The 25,829-nt window shown below is 44.5% G+C and overlaps 1 non-coding gene across 1 annotated transcript; it reads left to right on the top strand.

Moving 5' to 3' along the window:
* The first annotated feature begins 1,160 nt into the window (after window positions 1-1,160).
* On the top strand, window positions 1,161-1,232 carry TRNAP-CGG (transfer RNA proline (anticodon CGG)). Its single transcript has one exon. It is a non-coding gene; the product is annotated as a tRNA-Pro (tRNA).
* The last annotated feature ends 24,597 nt before the right edge of the window (window positions 1,233-25,829 follow it).

The raw sequence follows: 25,829 nt of genomic DNA, 5'->3' as shown, positions 1-25,829 counted from the left end.
TTTTTAATACTCTTATTATTGTTGTTAATTAAAATTCAGTAAAAATAAAAATTTACATAATAACTACACATCAATCTTTAATATTCTTATTATTATTAATAATAAAATAAAATTGATTAATTTATGTTCGGAAAAATAATAATTTAAATAATAATTATACATCATTCTTTAATACTCTTATAATTATAGAAAAAAAGTATTAAAGATGACATCATGTCTGCAAGTGAGCAGTTTTGTTTCATTGTTGATTGATGTTTCTTTAATCAGACATATAGGTCTGTGTGGAAGACTCAAGTAACCAGCCATTGTATGAAAAAAGCGAGTTCGTGTAGATCGCTGGATCATTAAGTATCGAAAATGATTGTCTGAGTTCAGTCTTAAAAGTAACAGTTTGGGAGAAGTTGGAAAACCTAAAGGATTCATAGCTGCCATTTCGAAAATCTGGAATAAAAATGACCTCATGTAGGCGAAGTTTCACCTTAGTATTTTTATTCACGTTCAACTCAAACGGTATGATAAGACAGTTCTAGAGGCATAGTCACTGGTTTATTCACAGTCGAAAGTAGGGATTTTCTTTTTCCATATCTGCCGAACTGAGTTTGTCAATGGATGTTATCCCGGGTGGTTAATAACCTCCCCACCCGGGTTCCAATCGCATACGCGATATGATATGTTGCAATCATATGTAAATATGATCTAATGGATGGGATATATGAAACATGAATTTGCAATCATATGTAAACATGATGTAATTGATGGGATATATAAAACACGCTTTTTCCAAGGGTTGCATCCTGTTTTAAAAAAAACTGCCAAACTGAATTTGGGCCATTTGTTTTGATTTGATTTTAAAGGCCGCGAATAAAAGAAGTTCAATGTATGGGGTGAAATTCAACAGCAAAGAGGTTGAGATGATCAAGTTGATCTAAGTTCCAGATGAAGGTTCTGGTATCAAATTGCGCTCTCTGCAGGCAGTCGTGGAAATCTGGAAATCTGGAAATCTGTAACTGCTAAATTCTTTTTTTCTTTTGGCCTCTGGAGGGAGAGCGTGGGTTCAAATCCCAATGCTGCCATTAATTGGATTATTAATATGATGAATTGGAAAAGGCAATCAATCAATGGATTAATATACACTGTATAGAAAAGAGGGCCTACCGCGAGGGCATTTGGTCTAGTGGTATGATTCTCGCTTCGGGTGCGAGAGGTCCGGAGTTCGATTCTCGGAATGCCCAAGACTTAGATGGCTATGGCTCGTGGAGGTTCTTCTTATGTACCTGTCTAACGCGATTTTCTGCTTGTGACCAGCGACAGATCTTCTTCATCACACTTTTCTATTGGCATTAGAGATCAGAGTCTGCTTGTATTAGTGCAAAATTTTTGTGTACAAGAACTACCATATAAATTAACGTTGACGCAGGATTCGAACCTGTGCCACACTCAAGATCATCTTGAGGGGAAGCCGATGCCTATTGACAGATCTTCTTCATCACAGTCTGCTTGTATTAATGCAAGATTTTTGTGTACAAGAACTACCATATAAATTAACGTTGACGTAGGATTCGAACCTGTGCCACACCCAAGATCATCTTGATGGGAAGCCGATGCACGCGATTCGTACTCATCTGCGACAATCCCAGAGCTCAAAGTTCAACTGTCCGCGTTGAATTACAAAGCTCTTCATTTGTCCTAAATGTTTCTCCTTGCTTGAATAATAATGAGCAATCTTTCTCAAATTAACCTGCGAATGTTTCCTCCATGAACCCCATACCTTTTTAGAAATGGGGGCGAGTCCCCTTTTTTAGAAGCTATATATAGCTCAGAGTCACAATATTCACATTATATTTACATTTTTATATAGATGCGGAGCAATCACATAATTATTACATATGTACGGAAGCTCGATGAAACACATAGGCTGCCAAGCAGTGCGAACATTCAACGGGAATCGATCACAGGTGGGAAGCGGGAAAGTCCTCCGCCCCGACCATGTGTGTCACGCCCCTACACCTGCAGTAGTCTTTCAACCGCTTATAGCGAGGTGCGGCACTACCAATTGTTTTTTTTTCACCAATACTTGCCACTGTAGACTACGCCTAACATTCCACTTATCTTACTTAGTTTGCGTTTCACAACCAAGTATTATTAATGTGTTCATTTATACAAGTGAAAGCCCATAACGTTCACATAAGCAACGTTATACAAGAGAAACGCATAACAGTATAAAGGGAGGGGCAACTCCCTGCAATATGAGTCTGTCCGAATCAATATATTATACAATCTTCAATGTTACAAAGCTTTACAAGTTAAATCTTGGGAAACCCCAAATTTACACTTAGCCAATTTTCCAACTTCGGCAAACTCGATTGCCCAGCTCGTCGGCACCTCCGCACGGTCGCCGCACGACTCACCAACCCTTCGTTCACCTCGTCGCACGATCGTGTTGTTTGCTCAACTTGGGCACGCCTCCAAGTTGCCACACACGGGCGCCTCCGCACGAGTCGCACCTCTGTTCACAATCTCAACACTTCACCAAAAGTCATACTGTGCACATTTGCACGACGGGCGGGCGCTCACCCGAGTCACCCAAGAACCCGCGCCAAGTCATCACACAAACCAGGCGCCCACGCCTTCGTTTCACCATCGGGCGCTCCTTCGCACAACCCGGGTGCCACACCCGTGCACGCCCTTCTCCAACCAGCGGGCGAGCTCTACCCGCGCCCTTCACCCAAACCAAGAATACGCTACTTCCATGCGGCCTTGCCCAAGAATGGGTGCATCACCAAAACTGCGCCTATCTCCTTTGTTGCGTCCACACCTTAGTTCTACACCTTTCTCTTCTTCATGGGCGAAGTTCGTTGTGTCTTCAAATGAGCTCTACGCCTTGCTAGTTTATATGGGCGGTAAGGCAAGGTTGTGGCTGCCCAGCCAGCCTACTCATGCCCTCAAACTCCATCGCATATGCTACTAAACGTGAGTCGGCCTTCCCCCAAATGCTCCACTTGTTGGTCAGCCCGTGGGTGGTTCATTCACGCTCCCACGCATACATATACCCATCGCTCTCCCTTCCTACGCATCGCATAACACCTCCGCGTTGATGGTCCGAGCTCGTTCCTTCGTTATTTGTCATCGCACTTCACCCGGAGCACGTGCAAGGACTGCAGGTCCTTACATCCTCCTCCACCTGAAGTCGTTGTCGTCCTCGACAACATACCATCCTGGTAGCCATCCACCAAGATCAATATCAATATCTGTCCCATCCATGATGTCAACTCCTCCACATACTGCAACCATCTCTGAAACATATGTAGAACCACCATCTCCATCATGTGTCGTCCCTGCAACCATCTGTCACCAAGATCACCATACCAAGGTATACACCCCATCGGTATGTCATACATCAGAAATCATCTCAATCCATGACCATCAACCATCTCGTCACAATCTCCACATGCTGCTCCCTATCGTGGAAGGTTGGTCCCTCCATCTCAAGCTACACGCTTCCTGCAACATCGTGTCGACCTCATCATGTGTCATCATCCTGTGAACTGCTGCAATGATACTCCAACAAATGCTAATATCTCTCTACATTGGATCCCCTCATGATTCGAACTAGTCGGGTGATCAATCCAACTATCATGCTCAAACCATGAGAATGCACTTCCTCATGCCACCATCAGTTGTTTCCTAGAACATCCCGTCACATCCTCAACTCAATCAAGAATCCATCTCCATATAAGTGTAAGCCATGCTCAGGTCCATGAAGTAGTCCTCATCTCATCTGCAACATGTTGTTCATGATGTCTAGTACTAATGTGCTGCACGAAATCAGCCACATCTACCCCAACATCATCATCCATATGTGTGCCTCCTCAGTATAAAGAGACCATCTCATCAAGCTCCGACTCTCGATGTGCCACATCTAGGTCCATGAAGCAACTTCCATCATATCTGCAATGTGCCATCTCTCAAGTCTATCATAGAAACAAGTATACACCTGTCTCATATATCCATGCGCTGCCCATGATCATAGATCAACCAACTCTCATGTGTACAAAAGTGGTTAAGTCTCGGCTCAACCCATGCCCAAGTGTGGCAACACTTGGGCCATCCCTCAAGTCTGTCATAGAAACAAGTATACACCTGTCTCATCTATCCATGTGCTGCCCATGATCATAGATCAACCAACTCTCATGTGTCCAAAAGTGGTTAAGTCTCGGCTCAACCCATGCCCAAGTGTTGCCACCAAGGCATCATCATCGTTGCAACTCCATCACTCCAAAGTGTCTCATATAGATCATCCACATCAAGTCACTCTTTCAAGCCATTCCCATACATGTACTTGAAAGTATGCACCCCATCCTGCATCAAAGTCTCTGACCTCAGCTCCTCAATGCATCAGATCCTCTAAGTCCACCATATATGAAGTCCCTAAAAGTCACAACCTCATGTCATCATGAGCTCCATGAGTCATCTCCAACCAACATCTCAGCAAACATACAAGTCTCGGTCCAAAGGTCTCTGCAAGATGCCTCAGCTCTCCATGTAGTAGGAATGCTCCATAGCCTGCTCACAACTCCATCCAAGTCCATGGCCTTGTTGTACATAAGTGCACAACCTCTCCATCGGCTCATAAGTAAAACATCCCCATGTCACACCGGCAAATCTACCTGCACAACATCCCTGCCTTGGCACTCCTCATTGGATACCCATAAGTGACACCTCTACAAGTGCTCCTGCATAATGTCCCTACATAAGACTTCCATGCTCCATGTCTCCAACCTGATGTCTATGACTAAGTTGCCCATGTAGTCCAACCAAGTAGACCCATCACACCAATCGGTCATCCTCATCTAAGTCTGCAATCTTCGGTCTAGTGAACTCGATCACCCAACCATATCATCATCATATAAGTCTCTCCATCATAGCTCCCACACTAAAGGTTCCACCAAGACTATTTCTTGGTCTCGGCCATGAGAAGTGTTACACAGTGATTTGTCACCATTGGTCACCGTCCCTGTTACCCCTTTCCCGTACTTTGGAGGACTCATTCCGGGACCTGTGAGCAGTGACATAACTTAAAAACACTTGCATTATGTTCCCCTAAGTATGGACTTCATGTGCCCTGAAGACATCTCCTGCAAAATATCCCTGAAAAGTGCCCTTTTTCCACTAGCGCGGGTCCATAGGGTACTACCCGCGCCAATGAAGGAGATCCTCAAAAGAAGGTGCGCCCATTGGCGCTCTGTCTTAGAGTAACACCTGCGCCAACCAAGTTTGGAAAAGTTTTTTAACAAACGCGCACCCGGATGTTTTTTCCCTTCAAGTCATGAAGTCTTTTGAGGATAAAGCTATTCTTCTAGATGTCGAGATTCATCATCTATTCCTTACATCTATCCACAGCGGATTTTTGGAGATAATGTCAATCCATAATGGGTGTCTCGATGCATTGTATCTTCCTCCCCTTCTCCATCTATAAAAGTCTGTCCTCATGCATTTGACAAGCTAGTTTTTGAGTAGTAGTGATAACGCTTGTCTTGAGTGATAGTAAGAGTCTTGGAGCATAGGGAGGTTATGCTGCCAGAAGTCTGAACTATGTATTCATAATCAAAGAGAGAGAAAGGTCTATTGCAAGACATATGTAGCTGCTCGCCCAGCCAGAGGAGAGATTCAACGTCAGAACTTTGGTTGTATTTTTCTCTGTTGATTATTCATTAATAAACGACTATCGTTATGGTTCCGATCTTATTGTTCATTATGATAATGTTTGATCTATGTCTTTTCTGACCAATATATAGTTGTATTTAGTGGATTTTATGCTTGTATTCGCTTCGTTCTTTGCATGTGCAGGTATCCATTCGCGGAGATCGTGAGGATCGTGACCTGCCGGAGCAAGGGATCGAGAGTATCAACTCATCTACGACACTAGCGTTGGACTCCAGGTTGGTTCTCATAATCCACTTTCAATTTGCAACTAGGAACTTGCATGGTAGCGTTAAATGATTGTTGCTAGACCCATTTTGGGCTAGTGGGATCGCCTCTGTCCGCAGAGGGGATTTACCTCTCCAACAATTTGGCGACTCCACTGGGGAAGCTATTTGTTGTTTGATTCATAAACCTTGGATGGAGCCTGAAGTACGGCCAGGCAGCCTTCGAAACGCTATTGCTTTGCATTAGCGAAGTAGATTAACGCCACTTCAGTCAATCTCCGGTTTGGTTTATGAACCGAACGGCTTGGAGTTTGTCTTGTATTTTGGTTTTCTCTTGCTTGCTTGCGTAAATGAGCTTTCTGGGTTAGTTTTAAAGCTGTTTCTTGCTGTTTGATTTGTTTGAATACTGTCGACCAGACCCTGAACTGCTTGATTTGTTTTTTTTTTTAAGCCAGCAAACTTTATTAGCGCGTTTTTCTACCTGACAGTCGCGCCAGTTGGCGCAGGTTGCACGAAAGCAACTCGCGCTAATTCCTTAATAGCGCGAGTTATAGGCTGACAGTCGCGCCAGTCCTGTGAACTTTGCCAGTTTGTTTGTTGAAAGCTTTTTAAACTCAGATTTCTGTATTTGTACATCCTTTTCAGCTACTGGAGTGTGTCAGAACTCTGGTTGACTGGTTTTTTACCATTTTCCTTCGGGTGTTTGCCTTTGTCCATCGATCTTATATCCCAGCCCTAGAGCATCTAGTGGCTTTGTACTTCGAGCCTTCCATGGGAGCTTTTGGTTCTTTGATTGTCGAGTCAACTCTTTGGTGGTTTTCTGCACTTGTCTAGTGGTTGACAAAACCTTTTATTGTGTGCTTCGAGCAATCCACTTATTGATCGTTTGGATTTCACTTGACTTCGTTTTGGGCTCATATCACATAGTTCATTGAGGTCTTTGTGAGTTTTTTGACAGATTGTCTTGGTATTTCAAACTTGGTTTTACTTGCATTGAGTGAAATTTGTCTGTTTACTTTTGTTATCATCTCTCGAAATTTGTTTAAATGCATGCCATTTAAAAAAAAAAAAAACAAATGATCTTTTTTGCATTACATTAGTTAGCATTCTTCATTGTTATTGGCAATTAGTCACTTTTTAAGAAAAGAAAAGAAAAAAAGTTTCATTTATTGCTATTAGTTGCATTAGGATCTTTGTTGATTGTTTGGTGATCATTTTGTTTGTTTGAAAATCTCAACTCTTCTTTAGTTAGCATTCATTGAATGGAATGATATATTTTGGCATATAGTTTGCATTTAGGAAATTTTGAGAGATCACATACGGTAGGACCTAAAAACTGAAACCTAATTGAAGATCAACTGTAAAATGGACTGAATGAATCTAACAACGCATTGGAACTTAACGCATACATTCTAGAGGTCTAGGCTAGAGGCGTGTTCCGGCGTCGTTAAACCTAGTCACTATTGTTTCACATTACGGTTGGGTGATTCCTCCTCTTGTGACTCGATAGTGGTCTAGCACGGATTTGTGCTCCCATGTACCGTCGAGTATATGTGGAGACCCCACTAGGTTATCATCCTTTATCCACAGGAAGCCATGTCTGTCGCCTTACAAGTCGTAATTCACTGAACACAGCATTCGGGAAGATTGACTGCCGTACGAGAAGTCCTTGGTTTTCATCTGATTGCCAAGGTGTATAAGCAGTTTTACGGATTGTTTGGTAAACCCTTTGCCTAGAGTCTCCAGAGTAGTCACTTTTGATCCTTTTCGGACTCCTTAAAAGAAAAGGTGCCAGTGAGCGTCTTGTCACTTCGTGCTCATTAAACATTCGAAGGAGACTAGAGTCACCTTTTTGTCCTTTTCTCGACTCTTAAAACATGAAAAGGTCAAGTTCAGTTCCTTTGTCTTAAAATTTATTCGGCCACGATACACATTTACCCGGTTAGATTTTGTTTGTGTTAGTTTGAGTAGGGTCTTGTCTCGTTAGATTCCCTAGGATTGTGTGAAGTTTCATCCTGGCGGAATTACCAATTTCGTCTTCCGAGATACCGGTTGTTAGTGAAACTCTTTCTGTTGTTCCGAGTATAAAACCGATTAGTTCTCGTGCTCCAGGCGACGAGACTTACGAGTTTCATTGGAACCCTGTTTGGGAACCTTCTGAGGACGGTATCCCTTTTTGGGAATACACTTCTCCTCGTGTTTCAGTCCCACCATTTTATTCCGACATGGAGGACGTATCCCCTACTTCGACTGACGAATCCGTTGCGACGAGCGGTGAAATTCCCACCGCAACGGAATCTACGCCTGTTAGTAGCACTCCTAGACTACCTCCAGGCTATAAAGCAATAAGCAATGTTATGTCTTCTGGAACTCCCTTCACGAGTTCCATTTGGTCACAACTCACTTTTTCCACTATGGAACCTTTCACTCCACAAAGTCGCAGTACGTCTGTTACCTCAATCACAACCGCTCCAATGGAAAGTGTGGATTCTTCGACTCCTATTTTTAGTCGACCTTCGGCCTCTTTATTCGGAGTCTTCGATCCTACATCAAACGTCCCACCTGAGGGCCCATACGATCAGTATGTACCACATCTTGGTGGGCCTTTGTTGTCTCAACCGACTATTGAGATTTCAGTTCCGCTGTCAATTGATTGGGGTCCCACCTCTTATCATGGTGGCCAAGCATCGCCTGCGAAATCCCAAAGACCACCTCATCAAGACCTACAAGGACAATCCTTTCAAGGAAACCCTTTCACCTCTGGTGGTCCGTTTTTCACCTCTTATGCTCAACCTTCTGGTAACTCAGGTCAATCTTCTGTTCAACAAGCCCAGCCTGGTATCCAGCAAGGTTATCCTACTGGACAAATTGGTCAATCATTTGTTAACCCAAACCAACCCAATGTTCAGTATGGTCCGATATCTGGACAAACTGCTCAACCACCTGGTCAGCCCACCGTCCAGTATAATCAACCCTCTGGGCAAGTCGGTCAGCCTCAAACCCAATTAGGCCAACCAACTGCCCAGCCCACTCGGCCATCTGGTCCGTCAGGACAACCTTCAGCTGTGCAACAACAACTCCACTCCCAGAAGGTACAACCTTCTGGGCAGGTAGGCCAACTTCAATATCAACAAGGTCATCCTTCTGGCCAGATAGCCCAACCTAAAGGACATCCTTCTGGCGCTGCTCAACCCGGTTTTTTTCCCCAAGCTGGACCCCAAACCCCATCCGGACTTCAAATGCAAGTTGGAGTTCAATCCCAACCAGTCTATCAAACTCAGCCTGTTTCTCAAACTCAGTTTGGAGTCCAGCCACCGTATGGTTACCACCAACCTCAAGGGAAACCTCTGTTTGCCCCATATCAATATTATCAACAACTGCAGGCGAATCCTTATCAGAATTATCCGCAACCATATGGTGCTCCTGCAGGACCGTTTGGTAATCCATGGAACACTGGGGGGCAAAACCCAAATCCTTACGGACAAAACCCTATAGGGCCAAATCCGTCCGGACCAAGCCCTTGGGGGCAACCGCCCGTTGGTTGGAACCCTGGTGTTCCATCCCACCAGCAGCCCCAGATGTCCTTCAATCCTCAGTTACCTTTCTTAGCGACTTTAGAATTACCGGATGTGTCCAAACTGACCAATGATCCTATTCTCCATAATCCATATTGGCCTCCGGTTCCAACAAAGATTCCCGGTGACTGTCCAAAATTCGATGGTAAAGCTAATGAAGATCCACAAGCTCATGTCATGACTTATCATCTGTGGTGTTCATCCAATTCATGGCTTGATGATTCAATTCGGCTTCGCCTTTTTCAAAGGACTCTCACTGGCTCTGCAGCTAAGTGGTATATTGATCTCAATCGCGGATCCTTTCAGGATTTCAACTTGTTGGCTATGGCATTTCTCACTCATTTTCAGTTGCTCATTTGATATGAAACGGGTACACACCTCTTGACATCCTTAAGACAGACAACGGCTACGCATATCTATGATCATATCCATGAATGGAGACGGTGTAGACGTATGATCAAATTTTGGATTCCTGACCAACTTCTTACCGATTGGTTTACGACTTCGTTTGTTCCTCCAATAGCTCGGGACATTGCCATGGGGGCGTGTGTCACTGAAGAGCAAGCTATCGCGCGCGCTCAGTACCTTGACTTGGTTTATTCTCAGTCAGGTACATTGTATGATTATCTGCTTGACGCCCCGAGACCAGGAACATCCAAAGCCCCGCCAACACCAACTGTTGACGGTATTATTGGTTCTGTTAATTCGTCCTCGAAGAAAAATTCCACGAACCCTGGGAAGCAAAAATCAAGTGCTTCGAATGAACCCACTTCTCAGGTAACACCTGCTTCGAATATTACTTCCGAGGTCAATGCCGTCCAGTCCACCACGACAGACAAAGCCTCGAAAGGAAAGAAGAAAGGGAAAGCGAAGAATAAGCCAGATCAACCTAAACAGGACTCCCCTAAACCTCCGCCCGAGGACGGCGCCAAGCGCAAACCCAAGTATCCTTGTCTTATCTGTGAAGAAGATCATTATACCAAAGACTGCCCTAGGCGGTCCGAAGTTAGTCGTTTGTTGAAAGGCGCTCCCGGGACTCCTGCGGTGCTCAAAGAACCCTTTCCCTCACAACAAACTCAAATGGTGGCTGACCCCTCTCAGCCTCCCTCTTCCTTCGGTTCTCAAGTCTTTATGGCTGGAACGATACCTGTCAATATCAGTACTCGAACAAAAGATTATCCGTCATCTGTCGGGAAAGAGCCTGAGGTCCCCTCTAGTGCTCCTCCGTTAAGTTCAGGCCCACTCCACATCGAGAGACCTAGTACTGAGACGCCTATTCGACCCCCTCCAAAAGGAGTACTCCGGAAATCTTCTTACAACCCAAATGCTCGTGCTGCACAGCACTACAATATCGTTGAGGACTTAGCTCAGACTCCATCGGCTATGTCCGCTTTAGAAGTTCTCCAAAGCTGCCCTTCTCAGAGGAAGTCCTTGCTATCCGCTATCGGTGGCATAGACCCGGCCGACTCGGATTTAATTACTTTTGACTTGGAACGCCATACGCAGAGACTGCCTCCCCAAATCGCATTCCTTATACAGGTTATTATTGATTCCAAAACGATTCATCGTACAGTCATTGATTAAGGTGCTTCTACTTGCATTATGTCTGTTGCCTGCTGGAAAGCTATTGGATCTCCGACGCTGAGCCAGTCTCCCACAACCTTGGAAGCTTTTGATGGAAGAGCATCCCGTCCTTATGGTATACTCCAACGTTTGCCCATCTCTTTGGAAGGGAAGACGGTCGAAATGGAAGTTGAAGTTGTTGATGCTACTCTTACCTACAACCTCCTTCTCGGACGTAGCTGGATATACACGATGCAAGCTGTAGCTTCATCTTTGTTTCGTGTCATCCGTTTCCCTCATCAAGGGAAGATTGTTACTGTAGACCAGCTGTCATTCTTCGCTTCCTCTTCTGAGGGCAATATTCCTTTTGTGGAGCATACCTCCAGATCATCTGAGAGTCTGGGAGCCGGGCTTTTCAAAGATCCCGCCCTCATGGGTGTTTTTCCGCTCCCACCTCCTAACGTCACTTCCGTCAATATGGTTACTACTTGTTCTGATCTGTGGATCCTCCCTCCCACCGACCAAGTAGATTCTTGGGGCGACCAGATGCCGTTGAGTCCTGCCGAGCTCAACTATGTCAAAATCATTGCTGCATCGGCTCCCTCTTCTGAACTTGCCCTTTTGAGCAAGGTTCTCCATCCATCCTCAGGGCTTGTAGATGAGACTTCTTCGGACCCTTTAAAAGAAACATTCCCTTCCGACGAAGCCATTATTGAGACTATGTCTCTCGAGGAACCTCCTTGGCATGATTTTCACCATCGTTCCTCGTTTCTACCTGCCCATCAGGATATGCTTACTTGTTTCGAGCGGTTTGCTCCTTGTCTCCCATTTCAAATCCTTCAAACACCTATCCAAGTTTATCAAGTGTCCTCTGAAGAAAATATGGCGAACATTACGCAAACCCAGCCCATCGACATCTCTGTGAAACCAGGGATTGTCGAACATCTTCACATTGGAGTCACTTGTACTCCGGAGGAAATTCAACTTTATTCCAATCTTTTTCGCGAATTTCGTGACGTCTTTGCATGGTCCTATGAAGAAATACCCGACATTGATCCGAGCATAGTGCTGCATGAGATAATCACATACCCAGGGGCTAAGCCTGTTCGTCAACGTTTACGCCCTGTACACCCCAGAAAGGCTGCAGCTATTAAGGCCGAAGTAGAGAAGCTTCTTAAAGCTGGTTTTATTTATCCTATCCCGCTCACAGATTGGGTTTCCAATATCGTACCTGTGAATAGAAAACAAGGTACAATCCGTGTTTGTATCGATTATCGTGACATTAATCGCGCATGTCCTAAAGATAATTTCCCCACACCATTCATTGATCAAATTATTGACGAGTGTGCCGGAAGCGAAATGTACTCTTTTATGGACGGTTTTTCTGGATATAACCAGATCAATATTGCTCCCGCTGATCAACACAAGACCGCCTTTATCTGTCCATGGGGCACTTTTGCCTATAAGAAGCTCCCTTTCGATCTCAAAAATGCCGGTGCTACCTTCCAACGTGCAATGTCCTATGCTTTTCATGACATTCGACACATTGTATAGCCATACCTGGATGATCTTCCAGCTCATTCAGCCAAACGTTAGGACCACCCTACTCACCTTCGCGAGATCTTTCTTCGCTGTCGACACTATCGAATTAGACTCAATCCTCACAAATGTGTCTTCTGCGTTGAATCCGGCCGACTTCTCGGGTTTGTCGTCTCCCGAGAGGGCATCCGTTTGGATCCCCTTAAAGTCGAGGCTATAGTGAATCTTCCTCCCCCTGCTTCTTTACATCAATTGCAAAGATTGCAGGGTAAAGCAAATTTTCTACGACGTTTCGTTCCAAACTATGTCGAGGTGGCCAAAGATTTCACACGATTACTAAAGCGAGATGTCCCTTTTCATTGGGATACCATGGCTCAGGAATCTTTTGAGCGTCTCAAGGGTCTACTTGTTTCTGCTCCATTGCTTCGTCCTCCGAACTATCATCGTGACTACACTCTGTATTTGGCCGCCGCCGACACCACTATCGGCATGGTTCTCGTTCAAGCTGCCGATGATGGCACTGAGCATGTTATATATTATCTCAGCCGCAATCTTTTAGATATGGAAACTCGATATGCTTATGTCGAGAAGTTGGCTTTGGCCATCGTTTGTGCCGTCCAACGTTTCCGTCATTATATTCTACTGCGCACTACTACCGTGATTTCTGATTGCAACCCCATGACGTATATTTTGTCACGCCAGTTGCTGGGGAGCAAGTACTCAAAATGGATTGTCATCCTCCAAGAGTTCGACTTGGAATTTACCACTGCCAAGTCCAAGAAATCCCTTGTCTTTGCTGATTTACTTTGCTCTTTGCCATCTTCTTCCCTGCCCTCTCACACAGAGGATCACATTCCGGATGAGACTTTATTTCTCATCAGCACCCTCGACCCCTGGTACAGGGATATCATTATATATCTGCAGACATCCTCCTTTCGCCCTGGCGTGTCCAAAGACGCTCGGCGAAGGATTCGTCATCAGTCTCAACCATACCGTATCATTGGGGACACACTATATCGCCTCGGCGCCGACTCTGTTCTCCGCCGTTGTCTAACTCTCGAGGAAGTTGAGCGTGTCTTGAATGACTGCCACTCTGGTGCTTGTGGTGGTCACATGTCCGGATATGCTACTGCCCAAAAAATCCTCCGTGCTGGCTACTTTTGGCCCTCTATCTTTAAGGATTGCATTCTTGCCATCCGTTCTTGTCATGAGTGCCAGATATACCAGCGGAAGATGCGAGTGCCTCCCGCTCCATTGCACCTTGTTGTCACCGTCGGCCCTTTTGCAAAATGGGGCATTGATTATATGACCTGTAACCCTCGCTCGGTCGGGGGGCATGGGTTTATTATCGTTGCCGTCGATTACTTTACTAAATGGGCCGAGGCAATGCCTACATTAACTGAAGACGGTCACACAACAACGCAATTTTTATTCAACCATGTTATTTCGCGATTCGGCGTCCCTCAAGCCATCGTCACTGATCATGGGAAGCATTTCCATAATCATATGATGTCGGAACTAACAACCCAGCTAGGCTTACAGCACGATAGTTCGACTCCATACTACCCTCAGTCCAATGGCCAAGTTGAAGCTATCAATAAGATCTTGGTTACAATGCTTCAACGTACCGTTGGCATGCATAAGTCTAACTGGCATTTGATGTTGTTCCCTGCCTTGTGGGCCTACCGAACCTCCATGAAGGACGCCACTGGTTTCACTCCATTTCAGCTAGTTTATGGACTAGAGGCTACCCTTCCAATCGAGTGTGAAATCCCTTCATTAAAATTGGCTGTCGAACTACTTCCCAACACTACTCCATTAGAAGAACACCTTATTTACCTGGAACGGCTAGATGAGACCCGTCGCCTGGCCTCTTTGGCCATCGAAACACAAAAGAAGCGAGTCAAGACTCACTTCGATCAGACTGTACATCCACGTTCTTTTGTTGAGGGAGATTTAGTCCTGCTATACGATCAGGCAAACGATAAGCTAGGAGCAGGAAAGCTCGAGCCTATGTGGCTGGGCCCTTACATTGTCAAGAAAGTTTTTCAAAAAGGGGCCTACGAGCTAATTGATTATGAAGGGAACCCTCCTGGAAAGCCTCGAAACGGGCTGTACTTGAAAAAGTACTATGCATGATGCTTGTACATTTTATTTTGTACATACATGTACTCTAGCAAGTTTTTTGTGTGTATGTGTGTCCATTTTAAAGACGTAACTGCCACTTATTGTGTCTTTCGCTTCTTGTGCAGATGTCTGATGCACCTTATGTTGGTTTCGCTGATGGTGCCTGCCGCAATACTCGCAACTTGTCCTCTGTGGCGTGGGTGATCTACGATCCTCATGGCGAGCTGATAGATTTTCAAGGTGTGTGTTTGGGTCGTACCACTAACAATGTCGCCGAATATTGTGCTGTAATTGAGCTACTTGCTGAAGCAATTAATCTCGGCATTCGTGCATTGGTAGTGAACCTAGACTCTCAACTTGTCATCCACCAGCTCAACGGGCAATATTCCGTCAGAGACCATCGCATTTTATGGTTGTATTTACGTGTGAGATTGTTAGAAAGGAACTTTGATTTTATCACATATCAGCATATTCCACGACAATTAAACACATTATCTGATGCATTGTCTAATCATGTATTAGATAGACATTTGCGTAATTTGTAATCAAAACATTATACAAGCAAGCACATGAAAGCACAATAATAAACCATAGGCATATGTATATATATACATGTGTGTCATAATGTTTGCGCCGTGTGCGTTACATAGTCCAAAAAATAATACATGTTCATCCTGATAGATCCTGGGACGATATGTCCCTCAAAAATATGCAAAAATGAAACCTAGGCATCTAATCACAGTGATGCTCATGATAGCATGTCACTGCTCGCACCAAACGTCTCAGCAGACGGTGGACGCGAGTCGGTACTCCCACTGTGTGCCTCTGGTACTCGAAGGGCACGTCTGCCAGCCTAGCATAGCCCAGAATCCCTTGGGTAAGACCCTCGAGATTCTGCACCAGCAGCTCCTCCCCTCTGGCACCCCTTGCCTGCTGAGGGTCGGCTGTAGGTTGATCTCTACGAGCTATAGGAGATATGCCGGCTGGTAGCTCTGGGCCTAAATCTGCAAGTACATATGACTGTTATCAGAACATACATGTATTAACAAAAAAAAATGAAAATACATAAAACATCAAAAAATGAAGAAATCATACCCAGCTCCTCTTCCCATTCCTCTTCCTCTGGCAGTGGGAGGTCTGGGTCTCCCATGAAGTTAGTTCCCGCGTATGGCCAGTCCTCCACTACGATCAGCTGACGATGGAGCCAGATGAAGAACTCGGGCCGCCAAGACATCTGCTGGCCCCCTCCTCCTCTGGGCACCAATTCTGCCCAGCGTGCCATCCTAGGCTCCCGTGGCAATGGATCAACCACTACAGCTCCCTGCATCTGAAAGAGGGGTAATCGTTCCAAGAAGAACGACACCACTATCGAGCCATACTCGAACTGTTTCACTTCTCCGCGCTTACACTTTGTAAGCTCCTTTTGATGTTGGTAGTCACTGCTATAGCCCAGTCAAAGATGGTGGGGCTAAGGCATTCTGTCGCTAGTAACAGATGATTCTTGCTTGCCTCATGGGGTGCCTGTACCCCAGCTGCATGCGTGATGGTGAACAATATCACCTTCAGAGCCAAATCCTGGATGGTGGCGATATCCACCTTAGCACTGTTTCTCCCAAACTGTGCTTCTGGACACACTCGGTCCTTCACCTCACCCATCTTCTCTCTGGAAGGCCTACTTCCGGTAAAAATGGGGCTCGCCCCTCTCCGTGATAGCCCAGTAATGAAATACACATCAGACACGTCCAGCTCTAAGGTTTGGCCTCGTAAGCGAAATACTTGGTCATCCATATCCCAAGCATCCACTATGAACTGCAATAACTCAGGCTGAGCTCGCAGATAAGGTGTGAGGAAGAACTTCTTGAGACCACAATCCCTCAGAGCGTTCATGCATCCCTCATCCTCAATGGCCAAGGCATATACAACATCATGTTCACGTTCTTTCCATTCCACCACCATTTTTGCTTGTTTCCTGCACCCACAAGGATGAATAAGTCATTATTGGAACAATGATAAGCTTACAAACCAACCAAATTCTAAAAATAATGATGAAATTTAGGGTAAAATTTAGTTCGCGCCAATGGCGCGGCACCTTGGGGTAAATCACCCCATTGGCGCGGATCCGTGCCGGATACCCGCGCCAATGGGGCGCGGCCCTAAATTTCAAATTCCTCCTTGCAGAGGTTTAATCAGCGGACAAAATGCATAAAAAAGGAATGGAAATAAAGCTAAGGACAAGACCTCTTACCTGCTCCAGACGGCGGCTGGAATGCTTTCCTGGATTGATCACAATCGACGGTTGAAGTTTGCACCCAAAACCCTCCAATGGTAAACTCACAAGGTGAAAAGTAAAAAGTGAATTTGTTTTTTTACCATTTCGCTATTTTATAGCATTTTTTGACCTAAAATGCATTAAAAGTATTATTTTTTGGGTATTTTTGAATATATTTATATCAAAATGGGTTTTACGCTGTTTTTGGTATGATGACAGGTGTTGGTGCAACTCAAGCGACGAAACGAGCTCCTTTTTTCTACTTTTTCAGGCTCGGTAAAACATGTGAAAAGGTTACTTTGAGGTCCGCTTTCAGCTCTTTTCTGACCGTTTAAAGACGAAAAGATTGCCGAGTTACTCCTCTTGACTCGCTAAACGTTAATAAGAGGCGGTTGTTTTAAGTTCTTTTTCTTGACCGTTAAAACATAAAAAGATTACCGGGTTTTTGTCGTTTCAAACTCGTTAATGGTTACGAAACGACGTGGTTTTGATCGCTTTTTTACTTTTTCAGGTCGAAATCACTACTTATGAAAAGTACTCCTCGATCGTAATGGTCGGGCGGTTCTTTCGAGCATTGTTTTATACCTTTTCGGGCTCGAGAGACACAACTTTACGAAAAAGGACACCCCTGGAGTTTCCATTTTGTTGTCTTTTCAAACTCTCTAAACATGAAAAGACGCCGAGTTCTTCCTTTGTCAGACTCGTTAAAACCTGATGACATCGGATTCTGTCGAAATGACGCACCACAAGCATATGCTATCCCCATCAAGCTTGTTAAAAATAATTGGGGTACTTGCCAGAAATGGCGGGGGAAAATGGAACCATAATTATTGTCGTGTCGGCAGTATGTCGCTCCTGAACATGGCACTTGTCTGATTTCGTGTCTGGGTGGGGATATCTCATCTCATTTTTCACTTGCCTCCGTGGATTTGGATAATCCTGTTTGACCTCTCATCTGCTCATTGCCTCGTCACCATGACCTCTGGTCCATTGATGTCAAATACTTCCAATTCCACTATTGTGCCGCCGATATGTTCAAGAGAAGCTGACCTCTGCAGAAAAAGAACCTCCCTCTGATAGCTCACATAATCCTGATTCACAACATTATCTCTCTGTCTCGTGTCGATGATGTGGGAAACATCATGGCCCACCTTCAATCAAGGTCACTTCCTGTCGACTTCAGCTCATTATCCAGGAAGCTGATCTAGAGACTCCCTTCCGGTGCCTTGGAGCCTGCATGCCTCAATGGCAGGTTCTTCGTGTTCGACGTGAGGTTTTCATCATTGGCCTCCGATCGAATGATTCTACGGGTGTTCGACGCCAGATCACTAATTCGCATGCCGTAGATTGTACCTATAGTACCTTGAGGGCCATTGTCATTATTGGTGGTACCTCTTGCGTCTGTTAACAGTTTTCATTATTGACTGGTAATCAGACGATGTTCATGCATGTTTGACTTCAGCTCATATATTCGCATGCTTGAACTTGTACTTTTGTTCGGGTCGAGATGGAGTGCAAGACCCTGGATTTTGTCTGTTGTAATCCAGGCGTGATTCTTGTTACATGGCTCATTCACTGGATGGCTGCGACCATACCTGAGTCTATTCATTGATCCTAACCAGATGGCTGCGCCCATACTATGGATCTAGATTATTATGTACTCTCTTATGGATGGCTGCGACCATACCACATATATCATGTACTTGAGCTATCAGTTGTATCTCTCGATGCAGATTTTCGGCGGAAGCTACACGTGTTCTTGTAAAGCATTTCACCCCTCTCTTTCTCTTGGGCCTCATGCTTTAGGGGGCATCTGTTACACAGTAATTTGTCACCATTGGTCACCGTCCCTGTTACCCCTTTCCCGTACTTTGGAGGACTCATTCCGGGACCTGTGAGCAGTGACATAACTTAAAAACACTTGCATTATGTTCCCCTAAGTATGGACTTCATGTGCCCTGAAGACATCTCCTGCAAAATATCCCTGAAAAGTGCCCTTTTTCCACTAGCGCGGGTCCACAGGGTACTACCCGCGCCAATGAAGGAGATCCTCAAAAGAAGGCGCGCCCATTGGCGCTCTGTCTTAGAGTAACACCCGCGCCAACCAATTTTGGAAAAGTTTTTTAACAAACGCGCGCCCGGATGTTTTTTCCCTTCAAGTCATGAAGTCTTTTGAGGATAAAGCTAATCTTCTAGATGTCGAGATTCATCATCTATCCCTTACATCTATCCATAGCGGATTTTTGGAGATAATGCCAATCCATAATGGGTGTCTCGATGCATTGTATCTTCCTCCCCTTCTCCATCTATAAAAGTCTGTCCTCATGCATTTGACAAGCTAGTTTTTGAGTAGTAGTGATAACGCTTGTCTTGAGTGATAGTAAGAGTCTTGGAGCATAGGGAGGTTATGCTGCCAGAAGTCTGAACTGTGTATTCATAATCAAAGAGAGAGAAAGGTCTATTGCAAGACATATGTAGCTGCTCGCCCAGCCAGAGGAGAGATTCAACGTCAGAACTTTGGTTGTATTTTTCTCTGTTGATCATTCATTAATAAATGACTATCGTTATGGTTCCGATCTTATTGTTCATTATGATAATGTTTGATCTATGTCTTTTATGACCGATATATATTTGTATTTAGTGGATTTTATGCTTGTATTTGCTTCGTTCTTTGCATGTGCAGGTATCCATTCGCAAAGATCGTGAGGATCGTGACCTGCCGGAGCAAGGGATCGAGAGTATCAACTCGTCTACGACACTAGCGTTGGACTCCAGGTTGGTTCTCATAATCCAGTTTCAATTTGCAACTAGGAACTTGCATGGTAGCGTTAAATGCTTGTTGCTAGACCCATTTTGGGCTAGTGGGATCGCCTCCGTCCACAGAGGGGATTTACCTCTCCAACCAGAAGTCCACCCAAGCAACTCAAGTGCGTGCCCTCCTCAATCTGTCCATGAGTCATGCTGGGCACTTAGCCAATTCTCCATGTGGCTAAAGCATAACCCAATCCTCCACAACGATCATCATGTTCCTCTCTTGTCACGGGCCTTTGCACCTTCTAACATAAGGTCACAAACAACCCCAACAAGTCCTGCAACAATCAACAATCCTTGCTTCTCCATACAAGGTCTCATCGTAGACATCCATGGTAAGATCCTCCCTAGCATTGGCAAACTGACTTTGCTCTTCCCTGCATACGACCCATCTCCCAAATGCTTAAGTGAAACACAAGTATCAACAGTACCTACATCATCATGATGAGGCTCCTCTGTGTGAGTATCCTCATCCATCCATGTCTGCAAACTACACGATCCTGGTCCAACTTGATCAATCTCAAGTTCATCCTCCATCGTTGTCACATCTGCAACATCCTTGATCATCACAGCTTTCTCTTCCTTGTTAGCACAATCTGCAACTTCATCTTGCTCCATTGTCCAACCAAGTTGAAGAAGTTCGTCTTCAACATTCTTTTCCAAGACTTCAAGTTTCTTTCGAATTCGGGGGTTCTCTTCTTTCATCCGCTTCAACCTGTATAAGGTAAGCAAGAGCTTCCCTTCGCATTCTTCCAAACTTGCCATGCCTTGTTTTTCAGCTTGGCCCAAGCACGAAGCTTCACCTCTGCTAAACCTGTTTCACCATTCACCTGAATCACCCTGATATTCCACCTGTTACCTGCAAAACTTGAACTTCCTTCCAAGTCTTTGGTCTTCGTAGAATCAGCTCCTTGATTCAGTTCACTAGCTCCAACCGAGCTTTGATACCACCTGTCACGAAGTGCAGGTGTGTATCAGCTTCAATGCTTTCAACACTAGCACCAGCTCCCATAGCTTTGATACCACCCGTTACACCCCTACACCTACGGTAGTCTTTCAACCGCTTATAGCGAGGTGCGGCACTACCAATCGTTTTCTTTTCACCAATACTTACGATTGTAGACTACGCCTAACATTCCACTTATCCTACTTAGTTTGTGTTTCGCAACCAAGTATTATTACTGCATTCTTTTATACAAGTGAAAGCCCATAACGTTCACATAAACAACATTATACAAGAGAAATGCATAACAGTATAAAGGGAGGGGCAACTCCCTGCAATATGAGTCTGTCCGAATCAATATATTATACAATCTTCAACGTTACAAAGCTTTACAAGTTAAATATTGGGAAACCCCAAATTTACACTTAGCCAATTTTCCAACTTCGGCAAACTCGATTGCCTAGCTCGTCGGCGCCTCCGCATGGTCGCCGCACGACTCACCAACCCTTCGTTCACCTCGTCGCATGATCGTGTTGTTTGCCCAACTTGGGCGTGCCTCTAAGTCGCCACACACGGGCGCCTCTGCAGGAGTCGCACCTCCGTTCATAATCTCAACACTTCACCAAAAGTCATACCATGCACACTTGCACGACGTGCGGGCGCTCACCCAAGTCACCCAAGAACCTGCGCCAAGTCGTCGCACAAACCGGGCGCCCACTCCTTCATTTCACCGTCGGGCGCTCCTTTGCACAACCCGGGCGCCACACCCGTGCACACCCTTCTCCAACCGGCAAGCGACCTCTACCCGCGCCCTTCACCCAAACCAAGAATATGTTACTTCCGTGTGGCCTTGCCTAAGAATGGGCGTGTTGGCTAGTTGAATTGTTTATTGATTAAACATTCAAGTACCACATTAATTGTCAACCTGGGAAAGTCTTTTTATTGCAAAGGCTACCGCGTACTGTCTGTACTTAATCCTAAAAGCATTAAAAAGCTGTAGTATACGTAATCCTTACGCTAAGTTATCACTGTACTGATAAAATGAAAGTAATTAATTAAGATTACAAATCTAAAAAGTGAAATGATGGATGCTCTGTTGGCAGAGGATCAGGACCCTATCCTCCAAGTGAGGACGTTCAACACCTGCTTCTGTAACCAGATTGCTAACACACACTGCACTCTAATTCACCGGTGAGATATCCTTGCACAACTTCAAGCAATGAATGAAACAGAGTACTAGCAAAGCGGAAATACCAGAGGTAATGCTACAGAATCCAAACAGAGTACCAGCGGAAAGAAACTATCACACACTTACACACTTTAACAGAAAAGTAAATGGGTGAATCTTGTGAGGAAGGCGGTCCCAGTCCCTCTCACAAGATTCCCCAGAACACGAAGACTAGATTAAGTGCTCAGAACAATTCTCTATTCATCTGCCAAAAGATTCAAGTACAATAAAGTTCAGACTTGCTGATGTCTCTCAAAATCTCTCTTACAGATTACACATTAACCCCCTTCTAATGTAGATGTCTCCTCTTTATAGAGGAGACATCTATTACAATAGATCATTACAGTTCATTCAGTTAACCCATTTGATCAAAAATAAGAGTTACAGACCGTTATTACAACAGTATAACAACATATTCTTTCTTAAGTTCTGGCTGTTACACAGCTGGTAACTGTCTTCGACCATCTTCTTGGGATCTTCACATTCCTTTGCCGTTTCCCCATGCTGTTCCTGATTAAGCAATGGTAACTGTGTTCTACCCGCTTTAGATAGCTGCAGATCGTGCCGCGTCAGCGTTCTTCAGATAATAGCCGGTTGTTATTTCCAGCTGTTTCAAAATAGCCTGCTTTAGATGGTTGCTGTTGCTGACTCTAGCAACTGCGTAGTTGTTGCTTTTGGTGTTGCAGCAACTGCGTAGTTGCTGTTTCTGGTGTTGCAGCAACTGCGTAGTTGCTGTTTCTGGTGTCACAGCAACTATAAATTATAATTCCTGCAGGCTTAAGACAATTACTTGACAATTTAATCAGCTTTTCCAAGATAAATATAAAGATACTCACGAATGCAATGAACAATTAAACATATAGATATGCGGAAAGTCACTTCGTACCTTGGGGTGATTAAGTCATTATGTAATCAAAGCTTACAACTTATGACTGAAAAGGATAATATTAAGGCAAAAATATAAGGTCAAAATAGGTCAATTCTGAGTCCTAACATCCCCTCCAACTGAAGAGATTGCATGTCCCTATGCAATGGCTACTCTGAGTCTGAGTCGAAGTACTGGGATGAACAATGTAGATTGCTGAGACAATAGTTATAGGAAGTGGCATCAAACTTCTTTCTGAATCCACAGGCAGTCTGTATTTGCCTCCATGCTGCTGCTTCTTCCCTGCTGGACAATCCAAACTGTCCTTTATATTGTTCACCAGACAGCCATAAAAGTGGAAATCTAAATCTATAACCCATCCAATTTTCAGCACAGTGCTGTATGCAATTAACATAATGAGGTACCCTTGAGAGTGCCACCTACAAATTAGGTGGATTATAAGGGTGGTATTCGTGCCTCTCCTTGGGGCAGTTCTCCGAAAACAGTTTGTTTGCTTTGACAGCCAAGGATGCCTTAGTCTTTACATAATGCTGACAGTCTTTCAGGACCATTGCTTGCAGTTGCTTAACATGGTCCTTCATTTCAGGATCACTTACCATTCTCAGGTGTTGTGCAATAAATGTGGCTGCGTTATGTGGTTCAGCTCTAATCCACAGAAGACAATTCTGTTCATTATCTGCCATGTAAGTTGATTAGCTAAAAAGGAGATAAAGGCTCTCAGCTGTATATCGCCGACTACAGGTATCATATTCATATTTCTTTCCCCGGACATGGCTTCATTATGGAGATAGAGCTCACATAACAAATGTTGATTGTTTTTAGGTGCCTCTGCAAAGGTTTGCATAAACTGCTCTGACGTAACTACCTGATGAGGTCTACCTTCTTTGACAGCCTTTATTTGCAAAAATGTGAGTCTTTCCTATAAAAATGTTGCATAATTAAAAGAGGGTTTCCTTGCAGCAAGTAGTCTTTGAAACAATTCAAACATCTGGGTCAATCTGGCTTTAAGTTCCTTGATTTCTTTATACTGGGCTCTGCACTGCTCAAGTGCTTCCCAGTTCTTGTATGCGTGACTAAACCAGATCCCTTTTTGCTGTTGGAATGCCTTTCCTTGCGACTGCTCATATTCCCTCCACCACTGTCCCTTTAATGCTTCAAAGCTATCTGTTTCTGTGCATGCATCAGTAACGGAGGGAAGCTCTATCTGTGTAAAGGCATCCACAAGGATAACCTGCTCTGTAGGAATAATCTGGGATGATCCAACATCTTTTTCTTCATTTCTGGCTAGTGTCTCTTCTTCCTGTTGTACTGATTCATTTTGTTCCATGGTGATTTGGGTGGGTCGGGGTGAGTCTGTGCCTTTTTCCTCATTTCCTTCTTCTTCTTCTTTTTCCTGATTTTCTTCTTCTTTTTCTGCTTCTTGATTTTATTCTTCTTTTTCTGCTTCTTGATTTTCTTCTTTTTTTTCTGCTTCCTGATTTTCTTCTTCTTTTTCTGCTTCCTGATTTTCTTCTTCTTTTTCTGCTTCCTGATCTTCTTCTTCTTTTTCTACTTCCTTGGAAATTTGAATAGAGCTGGGTGAGTCCGATTTTTCTTCATTTCCTCCTGAAACTATTTCTTTTTCCTCCATAACAGTTTGGGTAGGCCGGGGTGAGTCTATACCTTTTTCCTAATTTTTTTCTATTTCTTCCTCTGGTTCCATGACACTTTGAGTGGGCCGCGATGAGTCTGTGTTTGCTTCTGCATTTCCTGATTCTTGTGAAACTACTTCTTGCATAGTAATTTGGGTAGGCCAGGGTGAATCTATACTCTCCTCTTTCTCATTCCTTGTTTCTTCCTGCATAGCTTTTGGGGAACTTGCTGGTTCTTGTGTGTCAGCAAGCCCTTCTGCTTGTTCTTGCGCAATCTCTGGAGAACTTACTGGTTCTTGTGTAGCAGTAAGTTCTTCTGTTCGGACCTGTGCAGTTTCTGGGGAAATTACTGGTTCTTGTGTATCAGTAAGCCCTTCAGCTTGGTCTTGTGCAGTTTCTGGGGAACTTACTGGTTCTTGTGTGTCAGTAAGTCCTTCAGTTTGGTCCTGCATCTTCTCTGAAGAGCCTGTTGGTTCTTGTGTGACAACAGGTTCTTCTGTCTGCACTTCTTCTGGAGTACCTGTTGGTTCTTGTGTGACAACAGGTTCCTTTATTTCAGCAGAAGATTGCGGCATTTTCGTCTATGTAATAGCAGGCTCTTTTGTTTCATCTACAGCATCGAAGGCTTCCTTCATTGGCTCTGCCACTACCTTATATCCTGCCTGAGTGTATATTTCACCACAATTGGTGCACACATATTCATTATCCTTAATTTTTTCTGCTGCAGACGCTACTCGTGCTAAAACATGCAGGCTGAATTCATTCTAATATGCTTCCTTAACCCTTATTATTTCCTCCTGATAGTCCTGAATCTGAGATTTCAGGAATTCAATTTCTTCCTGTAGGGCAGGTATGGTAGGCTGGTCCTGTGGAGCAGTAGATTCCAATGGAGGCAGAGGTTGTGTTTCATCATTCTGACCAGTATTCCCCACAGGTGGTTCTTGTGTGTCACCTGCGGTAGTGGCTGTTTCCTGTGTTGCAGCCACTTGGTCACTATTATCTTGGGTGTCGGCAGCTGGTTCTTGTGTGTCAGCTGCCTTAAAGTATGATGTCACGAAGCTATGAACGCTCTGCATCTCTGCTTCCGAGGGTGAGGGAGAGGAGTTTTGAGGACTGGTGGGAGTGCGGGTCCTTATGGTGATGGGTGGTGAACTGGGGGAATTAGGAGATTTAGCTGCTACCGATGACCGAGTTCTTCTCTTTGGTAGAGAAGCAGGGAATTCAGGCATTTTTCTCTTTAGGCTAGCTTTCTTTATGATGGGGACAATAGCCGGAGTAGCAGGTGCCTTAGCTGAAACCCTGGTTCTCCTTCTTTTCGATGGGGTTTTCT

This window comes from Pinus tabuliformis, chromosome 6 (assembly GCF_031772625.1).
Source record: "Pinus tabuliformis cultivar Carrire ecotype Pingquan chromosome 6, CPIR1, whole genome shotgun sequence".
Taxonomy (NCBI): Eukaryota; Viridiplantae; Streptophyta; class Pinopsida; order Pinales; family Pinaceae; genus Pinus; species Pinus tabuliformis.
This window is presented reverse-complemented; position numbering and strand designations above follow the sequence as displayed.